Source organism: Lissotriton helveticus, chromosome 7 (genome assembly GCF_964261635.1).
Source record: "Lissotriton helveticus chromosome 7, aLisHel1.1, whole genome shotgun sequence".
Lineage (NCBI taxonomy): Eukaryota > Metazoa > Chordata > Amphibia > Caudata > Salamandridae > Lissotriton > Lissotriton helveticus.
The window spans coordinates 258,152,352-258,165,527 of NC_136068.1; the positions used below are offsets into that span (position 1 = coordinate 258,152,352).

The window sequence follows — 13,176 nt, forward strand, 5'->3', positions numbered from 1 at the left end:
ATTCCAGGTACTTTGCCCTGGAATCGAAACACGTCGGCATGTATTAAGGAGTGATTTTGATTAAATTCCCTCATACCAGAAACTGTTGGTTTGATTAGTAGTCATAGATTGACTTAACTCCTTTGATCTTGTGTTGATTTATTCACTACTTTCCATTGTATTGAATCACTGGTAAACACACATGTTTATTTGATGTATTGTTTTGTTTAACAAATGTTGTGTTTTATGTGGGATGTACAGGATGTAGATACTTTATTCAATTTTTGGTTTGGTTGTATTCGTCACTTTTTTTGTCTGTAAATGTCATTGTATATTTGTGTAAATTCTTGTAAATACGTGGATATAGAGATGTACTTTTTTGCTAAAAAACATTTTCTTAAAAAACATTGAATAAATACCAAATAAGCGGTATAAATAAAAATACCTGGTCAATCCAGACAAACCGTGTTTTCGACCCTCCTTAAATGTGGTTATAAATGTTGGTGGCTAGGCAAGTTTTTGCTTTTTCTCAGTTCAAAACTTGGGCTAAGCTCAAACAGGACTATGAGCTGAATAACTCCAGATTCCTTAAATATGTGCAACTGTGCCACGCCTGGCAGAAGGAGACTATTCCAAGTGACCAACTTCCGGAGTACGCTCCTCTGGAAGGTAGACTTCTGCAAGAGGAACTAACTCATAAGGCGGTCACCTTTACTTATAAAACTATTAACAACAATATTCCAGACGGGCTGGTGGGGGCTTAGTGCACGTTGGGAGAGAGAGGTGGGATCCCTGGAGGATATAGACTGGGAAGCGGCGTTGATGCATCCCAGAGAGGTGACCATAAAGGCGAGGCTTCGTCTTATCCAAGTTAAGATACTACACCACACATATGATGCTACACAGAATGGGGCGGACTGACTGACATTCTGTCTGACTTGCTCCGGGGCTAACAGTAATTTTTTTCCACACAATCTGGCCATGCCTGAGACACAGGTACTTAAATTACTAGGCGACGTTCTCGTGGTGGCGCTACCCGTAGAGCCCCGTTTTGTGATACTGGGGATAACAAATGACGTAGATGTCACTAGAGCACAGTTAACTCCCACCTCACTGGGATTGGTAGTCATTATAAGGGGTATAGCGCGGAAATAGGGGGTGGCAGATAAACCCACCATACAGGAAAGGACAAAGTGACTGGACATATATGGCGGCTGAACGTAGCATGATCACAGCAGGGGATGTCCCAAAAAAATCCCATAAAATCTGGGACCCATGGAGAAGATACTTTGGGTTGGACATTGGGGATGACACACAAGGAACTCCCATAGCTGAGTCAAGATGAGGACTGATGTAGGCAACATTACGAGTGGCCATACAGGGTAGTTTTCAGATCTTGTATACACCCGCATGATGGTCAAATGGAAATAAGGGTGGTGCTTATCTTGTATATATATCAGAAGAGGGAATGGAAAGTGGCTATGTTACCAAAGAGATTGTTTCTTATCATAGACGTTCAACTATTGTATTATACAATGACTTTATTGTATTGTGCTAATTAAGTCGGGGGGGGGAGAATGGGTAAAATCAGTGGTAGTGAGTGATTTTATTCAGGGATGGTGGATTTGTGGGGTAGAAAGGGCTTCTAGGTTTAAGGGATGAGTGTAGTTTGTGTAGTGAGAGGTTTTAGGGGGTAGGGATTGATTGTGTCTAGGGGTTGTGAGGGGTCAGCGATGGATGGTGTTTATAGGTGGTGATGGGTCAGAATTAAAAGCATCCAAAGTAATTTGTTGACAATGTAAAAGATATAAATAATTTCACCCTGTAGTAAAGCACTCGGATATCTCCAATTTTGCTTTTTCGGAAAGCAAGACCTACAGTCATTGCATTTACACGCAACAATAAGCATTCATTAGCCAATTTCAACCAAAAAGCCATTCAATTAATTGGTTTTCCCTGAAAAGGTAAATGCCATTCATATTGAATCTTTCCATTGATTAGTTTAGATGAAATGGTTCCTAAGTAATGGAATTCTATAAAATTGTTTTTCTATTAAATTACTTGCAACCCTTAAAATGTGCTCATCTGTGCAGTGTGGAATGTAATGCATAGCATCCGTGTCCTGCACCGGAGGCACATTTGTGCTCATACTTGTTTCCACAGTATTGCTGATGTTGCAACAAGTGTGAATGTGATATCAAACCAGTGCACATTTATTTTGCATCTAAATCTGATAGCACACTCATGCCTGCTGTCCTTCCCTCAAGTGCGTTTGCATCTACATAAGGTTTGCACCAGAATGTGATTGTTTTTCTCAAACAGGTATTGCTGCTCTCCTTATTGTTGCTCCTGGGTGTGTTGTTTGTCTGCATGCTTCAAAAATTGTTTCCCTTTAGATAGTGTTAATCCTAAATGTTTTTGGGCCCCTAAAAAAATGTGTTTCGGTAAGGTGCGTGTTCCTCCCTTGGGCATCTTGGTGCGTGCTGAATTACAGACTGTTCTTGTTAAACCAACTCCATGATCCCGGTCACGCCTAAATTTCAGATCAGTAAAGAGTTGGCACAGGTTTTCATTTATACATTTTTTTTAATGTAGACACAGTGCAATTCCTACTACCAATCATGCTCCCTGTGTCTTTCCCATTCAATCTCCATCCAGAGCTTTTTGTCATGATGAAGTGGCTTCTATTCTTTGGCCAATCAAATCTGGCTTTGCAGATCTGTGTCCAATCTCCTTTCTCCAGTTGTACATGTGGGTACCCCCAATCCTTGCAAATCTAGCCAGCTTTTCTCTTATGTAACAGTCTTCCCTGCCCACAAAAATGGAGTATCACTCTACTTTAAAAAAAAAAAAAAAGACACTGGTTGGATCTCTGGCTGAGGACTATACAGACCCCCCCAGGATATAGCGGCATGGATTGGCAAATTTAGCGGCACAACAATGAAAATTTAGCTGCATTTTTTTTTCTCGACAAACACAGATATCTTATTGTTTGAGCCTTTCACTGCATACCCCAGATATTTTGGACAGCAATTGAAATATATATATCAAATCAATTTAAGTTTGTAGTCCGTAGAAACGAATGCACACCCAGAGTACATTGCAAAACCTGCACAAAGAGAAAACCTACCAAGATCATGCAGCACATTTCAAGATGTGGTAAATACAAGTCAAGTGCTTCAAAATCAATCCACCTAACATCTACAGTTGAAAGTGGTGGGGAAATAATGCTGATAAAACCTGCACAGCTAAAATATGAATTAATCTGTGGGCAACCCTGTGACAAAAAGCACCGGAAAGAAAGAAAAATGGACTTTGGGCCCCAAGGAATGCAATGTGGGCCCCCTGGGCCCGCCGCGTGCCCTGTGTGCGGGCCCCACCGGAAAGGCAACAAATGGAATTTTGGCCCCCCGGGGCCCACCGCGTGCCCAGTGTGCGGTGGGACCCCACAACAAAGTAAAAAAAAAAAGAATTTTGGCCGCCACAGGGCCCGCCGCGTGCCCAGTGTGCGGCGGGCCCCCACAACAAAATTTAAAAAAAAATAATTTTGGCCCCCCCGGGGCCCGCCGCGTGCCCAGTGTGCGGCGGGCCCCACAGCAGCAAAATAAATAAAAAATATGGAATTTTGCCCCCCCCCCCCCCCGGGGCCCGCCGCGTGCCCAGTGTGCGGCGGGCCCCCACAACAAAGTAAAAAAAAAGAAATTTTGCCCCGCCGCGTGCCCCGTGTGCGGCGGGCCCCCACAGCAGCAAAATAAATAAAAGATATGGAATTTTGGCCCCCCCGGGGCCCGCCGCGTGCCCGGTGTGCGGCGGGCCCCCACAGCAGCAAAATAAATAAAAGATATGGAATTTTGGCCCCCCCCCGGGGCCCGCCGCATGCCCAGTGTGCGGCAGGCCCCCACAACAAAGTAAAAAAAGAGAATTTTTGCCGCCCGGGGCTCACCGCGTGCCCCCTGTGCGGCGGGCCCCCACAACAAAGTAAAAAAAAAGAAATTTTGCCCCGCCGCGTGCCCCGTGTGCGGCGGGCCCCCACAGCAGCAAAATAAATAAAAGATATGGAATTTTGGCCCCCCCGGGGCCCGCCGCATGCCCGGTGTGCGGCGGGCCCCCACAGCAGCAAAATAAATAAAAGATATGGAATTTTGGCCCCCCCCGGGGCCCGCCGCATGCCCAGTGTGCGGCATGCCCCCACAACAAAGTAAAAAAAGAGATTTTTTGCCGCCCGGGGCTCACCGCGTGCCCCCTGTGCGGCGGGCCCCCACAACAAAGTAAAAAAAAAAAAAAAATGTTGCCGCCCGGGGCCCGCCGCGTGCCCCGTGTGTGGCGGGTCCCCACAGGGAAGGCAACAGATGGAATTTTGCCCCCCCCCCCCGGGGGCCTGCCGCGTACCCCGTGTGTGGCAGGCCCGCACAGCAGCAAAATAAATAAACAAATATGGGATTTTGGCCCCCCCGGGGCCCGCCGCGTGCCCCGTCTGCTCTGCGGAGGGCCCCCACAGCACAGTAGCAGCCAGCGTACCTGATCGGGTCTCGCCTCGTCGTCGTGTCCGGTCGGGTCGGGTAGTTGTTCCCCTCCTCTGCCTCCTGGTTCGGGTGGGTGTCGTCTCTGCTGCCTGCTCCCTTGCTGCTTCTCTGTGGTGTCCCCTGTGTCCACCGCGAAATCCTGGAAGCGCCGCCGCCGCAATATAACTGGGAGAGAAGGACGAGGGACGAGAGGAGAGACGTATTGGCTCCCGTCTCCCGTCCAATCGGCGGATTTCGCGGCCGGTTTGCCAAAAATCGCGGGATTTGCACAAAGATGCAAATTTCGCGATTGTTTTGCAAATCGCGAAATCGCGATAAGCTGGAGGGTCTGACTATAGGCCTTATCCAGCTGCCACCGACCCAAGCGAATTGCAGAACCTTTCATATACAACAATTGACTCGATACATTGAAGAAATGAACTGCCTCTGCAACTTGGCTTCCTGCATAAGACAGAAGCAGCTCAAGCATATGCTTTGGATGAGTAAAGGCTGTTTAGGAGTCCTGTTTTTTCAGGTAACTTGATCCTCTTGGATATTTCAGAGGCGTTTGACACTGTAGACCACACCATTTTTCTGACTTTTAACCAAATTGGAGATCTCCAGATTAGTTTAAGCTTGGTTGTATTTCTTTCTTTGAGGACCAAACCTAATTATAGACATACAGGGCTCGAAAAATCCACTCGCCTGCTCTCTATGGCAAGCCATATTTATTTAGGACTAATTATTTTTAGGGCCTACTCTCCCTTTCTGGCGAGTAGGAAAACAAACTGACTTTTGACCTCTGTCTCTGAAAGCAGGGCAAATGTGACAAGATCAGATTTGAAGGCATTTTTATTGCTCACAAAGTGAATGATCACTAAAGATGCCTTTAAATATTGTTATTTTGTCACATTTGCTGGCCTTTCAAAGACAGAGGTCAAGTACGTCACAGTTAGGGCAACGAGATTTTTCAGGTTACTAGACCTGCAGGACTAGTAAAAAAATTTGAATTTTACAGCCCTGACTTTAGCACCACATCTTCAGCCATCAAATATGATGTCCCACTGGCTGTTCAGTACCACCTACGCTTTTTGCGCTCTTCTGCACCCACAAACTCTGTTCATCTGATCTAGCCATAGATGCCTTATCTTGGAATCCTCCCAAGGCACCAGACTGGATCCAGACATTTTGCCAGCAGTACCTCTGCGCATCGGTAGAGGACACCAAGCGACTCCGTAGGGACATTGACTCCCTAATGTGAAGTCAATGGAGTCCATATAAGCCCTCCCCCGGCGCCTTCCCATCAGTTTATTATTTTCTGCGCTAGCAGCGTGGATCTGCACTGCAGTTCCTCAGGCCGTTTTTTGGCCTACTTTACGTTTTTCAGTCAACTGAGCAGTGTGCCTTTTCCTACCCTCTTTCACTGTCCTCGGGGCTCAAGCCCTGGGAGTCCTGTGGACGACAAATGCCCGCCACAGACCCTCACTCGGTTTGCATGTGGTGTCTGGGCAAGCACCATGACTCCGAAGAGTGTGACTTTTGTCACCAGCTTCGACCGTAGGCGCAAAGAGAATGTTGTATTAAGCTCCTTGTGGTGCTGATGTCACATTCATCAGTCTTTTTGTTGTCTTTGGCCCCTTACACACTCTACAGCCTGACCGAGTGTCCTCTCTAGGAACCATTCACACAACCGTCATACTTCTGAGATGTCCAGAGGTAACGTAGGCGGTCAAACTCACGGTGCCTCCTACCTTAATTTCCTACTGCTATTCCCTGCTCTTCTCTTGAAGTCCTCCCGGCATCTCGCCACCTATCCTGGCGCCGGGGTGTCTTTGACACAGATGTGACCATATTCTTAATCTCTTCATTCTATTTTTGGGAAGCGTGTGTAGTCATGCCTATGACCCCACCGGATGGTTCTCTCTGTTTCAGGTCAGCCTCCTGTTTCTGACACCATAGCAACTCCAGTGCACAGCCATTCAAGGCTACTATTGTCTGCTTCTGGTCTTCCGGCTCCAATGTCAGTGCCAGGCTCATGTCTGCCGGCTCCAATGGTGGTCTACAAACCAACACGAGCACCAATATTGCCTAACTATTTCCACAATGGATCAAGACAATGATCTCTCGAATTACCGAAACAAAACAGTAACTCTCAGGGATAGTATTTCTCCGGATTTAATCCAATACTTTTTTATTCTTTTTGCATCAAAAGAGCCATATAAATGAGCAATTTTTCATGTTAAACGTACAAACTGTTTTAACTCCACATCACATAAAAATAGACAATTTCTTACAATCTACCAACTTCCATACAGACACTCATACACAACACAACATTAATCTATAAACACACACAAGGTTTCTGGAACTATACAAAATTATTTACTATTTCCTGATATTTGAAAACATAGCATTGGAAAAAGCAAATGAAAAATTCTGGTATTTTAGTAATCAAATGTAGTATTCCTAATGCTGGATAGGGGGGTCTACGCGTTTCGATAACCCCTGATATGGGGAAATCTCATCAGGACCGGGAGCCTGTAAATGAAGGACAAAACACAAATCAGCCTATGGAGACCCATACCTCTGGCACTATAGTGAGAGGGGGAGGGGAACCTAATCCTACCTCTTAGGTGCTCGGTTTTCTTTGGGTGAAACTGTAATGAAAACGAAAACCTCTTTTAAATTCTATTCACCAAGAGATTTGAACTTTTAAGGGTAACAGACTCATACCGGACTCAAGGAAATATCTAGGGGAATACCAAGGACGATCTAACAACAAATTCATTTCCTTCTCAGACACCTCATCTGCATCAAGCAGTAGTGAGGGTGAGAGTGACAATCAAAGAAGAGGCGCTAATAAAAGAGGAGCACAACAGCCAGGTCCATCTTCGGCACCTTTTTTAGGAAGAGGCCAACCACAAAACAGAGCCCGCCCACGGTACAATCAGCCATGGGAGATGTCGACTCGGAGGCAGAACTACAAGAATTGGTAGTGTCTCCGGTCTTCAATTTGTCAAATAAAATTCTCACTCCAGCAGAAATTAGTATTTTGGAGAAAGGGCTCTCCTTTGTTCCTACACGACATACCAATTTTGTGAAACTTAAAATGGAGGCACTGGAATTCTGTTGTAAAATCAAATTGAAATCCTTCTTTTCACAAACAACGTTTAATCCATCAATAGAAGTGACGGGACTGAGAAAAAAGTCATCATTTTGCCCACCAGGAAATAAAGTTGCAAAAGAAATCCTAACCTTCGAAAAAAACCATCCTATCGGCTATAACAAAAATGGAAGGTAAACGGAACTGGACCAAGTTTAACATCTCACAAGCAGAAAGAGGCGCCTTAGAAAATTTAAAAAAGGACACGACAGTTATAATAAAACAGGCGGACAAAGGCGGCTCAATTGTCGTATGGGACACTGACAAATACATAACAGAAGCGATGAGTCAGCTCAACAACCCTAGGTGCTACAGAAAAGTACAGAAGGACCCTACTACAGAACTGCAACAACAACTTAACCCTATTCTGGAGAAAGGCCTTATCGATGGAATCATTGGAAAGAAGGAGTTTGAGTACCTGAAATGTAATAGTCCACGAATACCCCTGTTTTATGTCCTACCCAAAATCCATAAGGACATAAACGCCCCACCCGGAAGACCAATCATTTCCGGCTGTGAGTCACTATTCGAATCAGTATCAAAGTATGTCGACCACTTTTTGAAACCTTTTATGACCGAAGTAAAATCATTCCTCCGGGACACTACTGATTTTATTAATAAACTCCCGACAATTCCTTTTGAGCAGAACAAAGACATCTTAGTGACCATGGATGTGTGTTCACTGTATACACAGATCCCCCAGAATGATGGCCTAGATGCCATCCAACATTACTTGGATCAAAGACCTAGACCCACCAGAGTTCCATCAGAATTTATAATGCAGTTAGCGTCACTGGCTTTGAAGAAGAATTACTTCAATTTCAATGGAGAGTTCTTCTTCCAGACGAGCGAAGTAGCAATGGGTTGTCCATTCGCTCCCGAAATGGCCGTACTCTTTATGTCATTATATGAAGAGAAATTTGTGTACCATTCTAACCCATTCTCAGAACAAATTACCAGCTGGAGTCGATATATCGACGACATTTTCCTGACTTGGAAAGGGAATGAAGAAGACCTAAAGAAATTTCACGAATGGCTCAACTCTAGAACAGAAGAAATAAAATTCAGTATGAGTTTCTCGAAAATAAAGATGCCATTTCTCGATGTCGAGGTGTATCCCACCGAAGAAGGTTTGGTCACCACACTGTTCAAAAAACCGACAGACAGAAATAAGGCCTTACATTTCAAAAGCAATCATCTGCGTAATTTAAGAGAGAACCTCCCGTTCGGCCAGTACCTCCGGATTAAAAGAAACTGCCATTTTAAAGATGAATATATTTTTCACGCTAACAATCTGACAGACAATCTAGCGCAAAGAGGGTACCCAAAAAAACTACTAAAAAGAACAATGAAGAGAGTCTGGTGGATCCCACGAGACACGCTTCTAGTTAAAAAAGAAAAACCAACCCTTAACAGGATCGTCTGTGTGTCTGCATTTTGTCAAAACTCTAATCTGTTTAAGAAAACCATCCTACAAAATTGGCACCTGGTAGAGAACATTGATGAGGCATTAAAAGAAAAACCACTTTTTGCCTTCAAGAAAGACCAAAGTATAGCCAATCACTTGGTCCGAGCGGCCATAAAAAAGAAAACACCAACACTTGGCACAATGTTAGGACTGCCCCCAATTCTAGGCCATCACAAATGCGGCTCGTGCATTTGCTGTGCAAGCACGGAAGAAGGGAATCTTTTTGAACACAAACAGCAATTTTGGAGACATGACAAATTCACAAATTGCAAGTCGAGATATGTAATATATGGTATTACATGTCCATGTGAAAAATTATACATCGGAAAAACGAGCCAGGAGGTCAGGTGTCGCATCACACAACATAAATCACGGATTAAAAAGATTGTGACAACGGCGCCATTGGTAAATCATTGGACAAAACACGGCCACTCGCTAGACGATTTAAAATGGACCGTGATTGCCAAGATTGAAAGAGAATCCAGAGGCGGTGATATAGAAGAAAAACTATCACGCCAGGAAGCTCTGCTAATCGTGAAGTTTAATACGGCAACAAGCGGTTTAAATGAATTCTCAGAGATCTACCGCTTGTAAATACTTGAGACGCTATTTATAGTGATACTGCAAACACCACTTGCCCTACGCACTGTCTGTCGCCTCCGTGCCCGACCTAGAGGTCGTCTGCACAAAGTCCGATTCAACGCTATCCCGCTTTCGTTTCACCACGTAAAGCATTTCGTTGCCATGACAAGTGACAACTAAAACCACAACCCCCAGAATTCCATCAACCAGGAAGTGTTTCAAAAGCAATAGACGCGAGAGGAACGAGACCGACTAGTTGGTGAGAGCCTCGGCACAGAATGACGGCTGCCGAATAGTGTGGACTCCAGATTAATCCAGCGCGAGCAATTACAAAAGGTAAAATACAAGCACAATTATGTAAAAACGGAGCAAACATTAGGTGAGGACCTAGACCTGACGCGAGTCTCCACCCCTCTTCCTTTTCAGTGATTCCAAGCAAAAGCACGCTAACCAGACCCGGAACCGAAGTCCGGCTGCCACACTCGCCCTAACTAAGTAAGTGGACCCCAACCAACAATGTCCCTCGCAAAATAACGAAAGAGCCTGCAAGTAAAACCCCGCAAAGCTCTGACAACACGCTCTATTTTCACAGATTTCCAACTCCACCCTTCCTGCCAATCCGCAATATGGGTTAACTTATGTGAGTATTGCACGTATGAGTCTGTTACCCTTAAAAGTTCAAATCTCTTGGTGAATAGAATTTTTAAAAGAGGTTTTCGTTTTCATTACAGTTTCACCCAAAGAAAACCGAGCACCTAAGAGGTAGGATTAGGTTACCCTCCCCCTCTCACTGTAGTGCCAGAGGTATGGGTCTCCATAGGCTGATTTGTGTTTTGTCCTTCATTTACAGGCTCCCGGTCCTGATGAGATTTCCCCATATCAGGGGTTATCGAAACGCGTAGACCCCCCTATCCAGCATTAGGAATACTACATTTGATTACTAAAATACCAGAATTTTTCATTTGCTTTTTCCAATGCTATGTTTTCAAATATCAGGAAATTGTAAATAATTTTGTATAGTTCCAGAAACCTTGTGTGTGTTTATAGATTAATGTTGTGTTGTGTATGAGTGTCTGTATGGAAGTTGGTAGATTGTAAGAAATTGTCTATTTTTATGTGATGTGGAGTTAAAACAGTTTGTACGTTTAACATGAAAAATTGCTCATTTATATGGCTCTTTTGATGCAAAAAGAATAAAAAAGTATTGGATTAAATCCGGAGAAATACTATCCCTGAGAGTTACTGTTTTGTTTCGGTAATTCGAGAGATCATTGTCTTGATCCATTGTGGAAATAGTTAGGCAATATTGGTGCTCGTGTTGGTTTGTAGATATTGATTGTGAGGCTTGTCCTTATTGCCAGTGAGCCCAGACCCTGTCTTGGTAATGGCTCCAATGGTGGTGCCATCAACTGTCCTTCTGATATCGAGGCGTCGACCGGCTTCAGTTAGGGCATTGGATGCAGTGCTGGAGTCGACCGTCTCAGACTCCCTTTATCTGTTTATCCTTCTGAGGACCATGGGTACTACAGATGTGGTATATCCCCCTCCTACGTCGGACACAATTCCACTCCCTATGCATTCTTGCCTTCTCTACTACCACATCCTCTACCACCACCTCACACCTTTATCTCCTCCTCCACTACATCTACCTCCTCCTCCTCATCCTTATTTTATTTTAAAAGTTTTGTATAGCGCGAACAAGACCCCAAGAGTTATCAGAGCACTTCACAGTAATAGGAGAACACAGTAAAAGGGAACATTGTAAGGTGGTAATAGAGGATAACCTAATAAGGTAATAAAAATGTACACGGATGTGAACTATAACTACTTGGTACAAAATCCTGGATAATACAGTGCTTGAAGAAAATAGACGACCAAAGTTTATTTAATGCAGGAACCTGTCCATTAGGAGTGTTTTTACTTCATATTTGAAAGCAGCTGTGTAAGGAATTCTGCGAATTTCTGGAGGGAGCGAGTTCCAGATCTTCGGTGCCGAACCTGAGAAGGCTCAGTCTTGTTCTCTTTATGCGAAAAGACGGGGTTTTTAGTAATAGAGCATTTGCACTTCTTGATGGTCTGCCCCGCCCCCTCCCTCCCCTGAAAGTTCTAGTTTTTGAGCCAGTGGTTTTGGAGTGTAGGGCTTTGTGCGTTAGACAGGCAATCTTTAATTGAATTCTCGCTTCGTAGAGTAACCTCTGTTCCTCTACATTATTTCCGAATACTACGCTATAAAAATAAAGAATTTTTTTCATTTCTTAATTGAAAATAAAACTTTAAAACTAACAAACACTGTGGTTTTTGTTCACGAGTGAGTGAGCGGAAGGGTTTGAAGTTGAACTACTGCACTTGGCAGTCATGTTTCTGTGATTCAGATAGGCCGGGACTCGGCGGTAGTCTTCTTCTGGGTCGTAAAATCATTGGTCAGACACACTAGATAGTCGGTCAGGGGATTAGGGGTTCAACTTCTGTTCGGACTGAGGTATGTCGAAAGTCGAACTGCACCTATCATCAATAATGTCCTATTTCTCTTGTCCATACTTCTTTACGTGCAGAATAGTCCCAGAAACACTAGCAGTATGGTATGTGCTCTTAGCAAATTAAAAAGGCAACTGTTACCTTTTTCTTGGTCTAAACATTGACATTTTGTTGTTGGAAATTGTCAAAGCACTTACATTAAGAAGACTGGAATAGACAGCAAGGGCAACCTAGATGACTGCACTCTGTGCCTAGAGCTATTGCTGGATCAGAGTTTTGTTTAACACCGTTTGCCGACTGGGCAAGCTTAGCTACCTACACAGACCGACTCGTAATCGTAAATAGTAGTAGCACAGAGAGTGATGGTAGAGGCAGGATAAGAATGTAGAAAGTAGTCTAGATTAGAAGATCAAAGAATATTTTGTAAAAAATAGTATTAGGAAACAGTTTGTAATGAATAGGAGCTGTAAAAGTTAAGGAAGTAGAAGTGTTAATATAACAATAGAACAACTTACTGAGGCCAGCAGAAGAGCCTGCAAGGGACTGCTGTGACTGTCCACCTTCTTCCACCGGAGTCTCAATGGTGCTGCTAGTCGCCTTGCCCCTGGGAGGTGCTGATGATCATGAAACAAAGAAACACATCGATGATTGTTTTTTTTTATTAAATATTTGATTTCTTTGACCACAATCTAAAATTATCTCAGAGAAACAAATTAGCAACAATTGCACTACATGTATTAACCTATCTGATCAACTAGGAGGATACTACTAGTACAGTATTGCTGGATTCGCAGACCGTCTACTTGGAAAGTTATGTAAATCACCAACTAAACCAACAACAAAAAGGTTCTACTACGACTGCCAGGACTCAGCAGCACGTGACGTGACAGACACAGTCCGTCATGATTGCAGAGCACTAAAAAATGTCCTACTACTACTAATAACAAGTCATAATATACTCAACCTATCAATCATCACTATCTCTTCTTCTTAGTGGCAGCAGGCGT

General features: G+C 43.9%; 1 long non-coding RNA gene across 1 annotated transcript in view; it reads left to right on the forward strand.

The window, feature by feature from the left end:
* Window positions 1-13,176, forward strand: part of LOC144768407 (uncharacterized) — a 185,899-nt gene that overhangs the window by 714 nt on the left and 172,009 nt on the right. The gene's annotated exons all lie outside the window — the stretch shown is intronic.